This window comes from Hordeum vulgare, chromosome 4H (genome assembly GCF_904849725.1).
Source record: "Hordeum vulgare subsp. vulgare chromosome 4H, MorexV3_pseudomolecules_assembly, whole genome shotgun sequence".
Taxonomy (NCBI): domain Eukaryota; kingdom Viridiplantae; phylum Streptophyta; class Magnoliopsida; order Poales; family Poaceae; genus Hordeum; species Hordeum vulgare.
The window spans coordinates 457344791-457350596 of record NC_058521.1 but is presented as its reverse complement, the minus strand read 5'-3'; positions in this window follow the sequence as shown (position 1 = coordinate 457350596).

Below are 5806 nucleotides of genomic sequence, written 5' to 3'. Positions count from 1 at the left end.
ATGGAAAAGAAAAAAATCCTACGAACACCCAATATCTATCTATGGAGATGCATAGCAACGAGATGGTAGAGTGTGACCACATACCCTTGTAGACCGAAAGTGAAAGCTTATATAACATGGTTGATGTATTCATACTCTTTGTGATCCAATCACGATCCAATCTGATCTAGCGCCGAACGGACGTCACCTCCTAGTTTAGAATACGTGTGGTTCGATGACATCTCCTCCTCCTTGATCCAACAAGCGATGGGTCATAAGTAGATGGGATCACGTCTAGCATGACGGCATGGTGACATGGTTGTGGTGCAACACGGGAACGGCTTTGCCAACAAGTGTCAGGATGAGGACAAGGGAGAGACGGGAGAGGGCTTGCTCTATTGGAAGGTGTGAATCATCCCTCCCATGCGCCACTCTATATAGGGAAAATAGAGAGGGGAATCGACCCTAGCCCCTTCTCCAAGGGATGGGGCGGCGGCCCTAGGCGGAGGAGTGGCCCCAAAGAAAGGGGGCTTCCTCCTACCTAGGATTTCCCCTTAGGCCCAGCCACATGGGCTTTCTAGGGGTAGGTGTGCCTGACCCAACTAGGCCAGGGCACCCCGTGCAACCCATGTGTCCCCCCCATGGCATGTGGACCCCCAGAACCCTTTCGGGGCCCCCGACATAGTGCTCACAAAACCCGAAAGTTTTAAGCAGCCAAAATATGAATTCCCGTATATAAATCTTTACCAACAGATCATTATTGTGCTCCTCGTGACATCACATATCTCATCTGGGACTCCATACAACATTCGGTTACCAATGGAATTATCCAAATACTACAATAGTGTCATAGAACGTTAAACACGCGATCCTATGGGTTCGAGAATCAAGTGGCATGACCTAGACTCCTCTCCGATCAATAACCAATAGCGGGCCCTAGATGTCGATAGTGGTTCCTGCATATTCCACAAAGATCTTTATCAGTTGAACCATGATATCAAGGATTAAGTCAATCCCATATGCAATTCCCTTTGTTCACTTCTATGTTACTTTCGCAAGATTCAATCGTTGGTATGTCCATACCTAGTTCAATCTCGTTACGAGAAGTCTCTTTACTCTTTCTTTTACATTATCCTTGTGACTAGACTCATTAGTCACACTCTTGAAAGCTACTTTGGATATCATTGTTACCGAGAGGGCCGGGAGATATCTCTTCGTCACACGGAGTGGCAAATCCTAGGCTCGATCCGTACAACCCAATATACACCTTTGAAGATACTTGAATAGCACCGTTATGATCATCCAGTTACGAAGTGACGTTTGATAGCTCTCAAGGTATTCCTCTAGTATTCGTGAGTGGCACGATCTCATGTCGAAGGAATAGAACTTGACATGAAGAAAGTTGTAGGAATTAAACTATGTGATACGATCATATGCTAAGCTTCGAGTAGGGTATGTCCATCAAATAATCCCCCCAATGACGTGATCCCGTTATCAAATGAAAACTCATGTCTATGGTTAGGAAACCTTAACCATCTTTGATCAACGATCTAGTCTAATAGATGCTCACTAGGGACACAGTGTTGTTTATGTCTTCACACATGTATTTAAGTTACCGTTCAATACAATCCTAGCATGAATAATAAACATTTATCATGAAAAATGAAATATGATAATAACGAATTTATTACTTCCTATAGGGCATATTTCCAATAGTGTCCTACTTGCACTAGAGTAAATAATCTAGTTTACATTGTAATGAATCTAACACTCATAGACTTCTCGTCCCGATCATGTTTTGCTCGTGAGAGAGGATTATTCAACGGGTCTATAACATTTGGATCCGTATGTACTTCGCACATCTTTATGTCTCCTTCGTTGATGTAGTCACGGATGGAGTTGAAGTGACATTTGATATGCTTGGTCTTCTTGTGAAACCCAGGATCTTTGGTAATGATAATGGATCTAGTTGTCACAAATGATAGTCATCAAATCCGACGCACTAGGTATCACACCTAGGTCAGATATGAACTCTTTATCCAGATTCCTTCCCGTGCTGCTTCTAAAGAAGCTATATATTCTACCTCACATGTAGATGCTGCTACCATGCTCTTCTTGGACCTACTCCAACTGACTGATCCACCATTGAGAAGAAATACGTATCTAGTTTCAGTCTTAAATTCATCCGGATCAGTGTCAAAGCTAGCCTCGGCACAACCATTTATGACGAGCTCTTTATCACCTCCATAAACGAGAACCATTTCCTTGGTACTCTTCACGTACTTAAGGATATTTTGAGCGATGTCCAGTGTTTCACTTCTGGATCACTTTGAAACCTTCTAGCCATACTTACGGCAAGACACACATCAGGTCTGGTGCAAAACATGACATCCATGATAGAGCCTATGGGTGAGGCATTGGGGATGACCCTCATCTTTTCTCTATCTTCTGACGTTGTTGGGTATTGAGTCTTACTCAAATTCACACTTTGCAACATAGGTAAGAACCCTTTCTTAAAGTCTTGCATTTTGAACTTCTTCAAAACTTTCTCAAGGTATGTACTCTATGAAATTCCTATTAAGCGTCTTCATCTATCTCTATAAATCTTGATGCCCAATATGTAACCTGCTTCTCTGAGGCCTTTCATTGAAAAATCTTGTTCAACTATCCATTCACGCTTTCCAAAAGTTCTATATTATTTTCAATCAGCAATATGTCATCCACATATAGTATTAGAAATGCTATAGAGCTCCCACTCAATTTCTTGTAAATACAAACTTGTCCAAATTTGCATTTACCCAAAAGCTTTGATCACCTCATCAAAGAAAAGATTCCAACTCCAAGGTGTTTGGCCCGGTCCATAGATGGATCGCTGGAGCTGGCATAATATATTAGCATCCCTAGGATCGACAAAACCTTATGGTTGCAACATATACAACTATTCCTTAATAAAACCTTAAGGGACACACACTATCGCAGGATGGTCATAAGAGAATACTTGCACCTTCGATAAAACTATGTGCAGTGTATGAATCACAAATTGTATAGTTGTAGAACCGTCTCCAATGAAGTGAACTGTGTGTGATGGTTGATGCATCAAGCACAATTCAGATAATAGTTGTGTGTGCAATAAGTGGCATACGACTGGTCCACACAAACTACTTGTGATGAGCAAAAATAACACAAATGATTACTCGGATAAAGATGTGTGTGGGCGGCGGCATATAGGTCTCTCAGATGAAAAGTTTGCGATTAGGTAAAACAACAGAAACAATTAGGCAAATCAAGGCCTATGTGATAGACGACATACATGTTACTTGGATGAACTATTTGCGATCATCCCAAACAACATAAATAGTTATCCAGATCAAGTTGTGTGCAATAGGCAACATACATGTCACTTGGATGAACTGTTTGTGATCAACCCAAACAACAGAAACGGTTTGCAAGATCAAGGATTCTGTGATAGACGACATACAAGCCACTCCGATGAACAATGAGTGATGAGCAAAAAATAACACAAACAATTCATATTAGCAACATGTGTGTGATACCTAATAAACATGTGAGTAATAATAATAGTGTTGTTAGACCGATAGTAACACAGACGATTTGCTCAAGTAGGTTGTGTGTGTTGTGGGGAAACGGTTCCTCGTAAAGAATTGGCACCGATTGATGTAATCATCATCGATGGGTTTGGTAGTTTAATTCGTATGCAATGTGATTTGCTCAGTTTCCACACACATCCATGCTCTGTGTACACAACAACATGATTGCATAACCAAATTAAACATCAAATGCATAAGTGACTATGCACATAAGATTGGCACACCTCAATAAACAATTACACACCTAACAAGATAATTGCATACACTAATTAAGCATCCAAATACAAAGTGAGTACACACATAACATTGGCATCTCAATAAACTATTACTGTTGGGGAACGTTGCATGGGAAACAAAAAAATTCCTACGCACACAAAGACCTATCATGGTGATGTCCATCTACTAGAGGAGATTTGGATCTACATACCCTTGTTGATCACACAGCAGGAAGCGTTAAGAAATGCAGTTGATGTAGTGGAACATCTTCACATCCCTCGATCCGCCCCACGAACTGTTATGTGATCCTCCCATGATCCGTTCCGATCTAGTGCCGAACGGACGGCACCTCCGCGTTTAACACACGTATATCTCGACGATAAGTCTATCACACCCGTTCATCACGCGGTGTCTCGAAACGACGATCTGTCGTAACGGTACACAGTCGGGGAGAACACAATTTCGTCTTGAAATTTAGTGAGAGATCACCTCATAATGCTACCGTTGTTCTAAGTAAAATAAGGTGCATAAAAGGATTAACATCACATGCAATTCATAAGTGACATGATATGGCCATCATCATGTGCTTCTGGATCTCCATCACCAAAGCACCGGCACGATCTTCTTGTCACCGACGCCACACCATGATCTCCATCATCATGATCTCCATCAACATGTCTCCATCGGGGTTCTTGTGCTACTTATTCTATTACTACTAAAGCTACGTCCTAGCAATATAGTAAACGCATCTGCAAACACAAACGTTAGTTTAAAGACAACCCTATGGCTCCTGCCGGTTGCCGTACCATCGAAATGCAAGTCGATATTAACTATTACAACATGATCATCTCATACATCCAATATATCACATCACGTCATTGGCCATATCATATCACAAGCATACCCTGCAAAAAAAAGTTAGACGTCCTCTAATTTGTTTTTGCATGTTTTACGTGGCTACTATGGGCATCTAGTATGATCGCATCTTACTTACGCAAAAACCACAATGTAGATGTGCAAATTGCTATTTAACCTCTCCAAGTACCGCCCCGGTCAAAACCAATTCAACTAAAGTTGAAGAAACCGATACCCGCCAGTCATCTTTATGGAACGAGGTTGCATGTCAATCGATGAAACAAGTCTTTCGTAAGCGTACGAATAATGTCGGCCCGGGCTGCTTCAATCCAACAATACCGCCGAATTGAGAAAAGACTAAGGAGGGAAGCAAATCGAACATCACCGTCCAGAAAACCCTTTGTGTTCTACTCGAGATAACATCTACGCATGAACCTAGCTCATGATGCCACTGTTGGGGAACGTTGCATGGGAAACAAAAAAATTCCTACGCACAAGAAGACCTATCATGGTGATGTCCATCTACGAGAGGAGATTTGGATCTACTTACCCTTGTAGATCGCACATAAGGAAGCGTTAAGAAACGCAGTTGATGTAGTGGAACGTCTTCACGTCCCTCGATTTGCCCCAAAAACCGTGCCGCGATCCGTCCCACGATCCGTTCCGATCTAGTGCCGAACGGATGGCACCTCCACGTTCAGCACACGTATAGCTCGACGATGATCTCGGGCTTCTTGATCCAGCAAGCAAGACGTAGAAGTAGATGAGTTCTGCGGCAGCGTGACGACACTCCGATGGTGGTGATGATCTACTCCTGCAGGGCTCCGCCCGAGCTCCGCAGAAATCCGATCTAGAGGTAGAACTATGTGGTCTAGGGTTGGGTTGCACGTGGCAAAAGTTGTCTCAAATCAGCCCTAAATCACCACTATATATAGGCGGGAGGGAGGGGAGGAGGCAACCTCAAACCCTCAAGGTTTGGCCAAAATTGGAGGTGGAGGAGTCCTACTCCAATCCTACTAGGAGTAGGATTCCTCCTTTCCACTTGGAAACACTTTCCACCATTTCCACCTTCGGGTTTTTGCCTCTCAAACCTCATGGGCCTTAGTGGGAGCTTATGTCAGCCCACTAGGGGCTGGTTTGTATCCTCC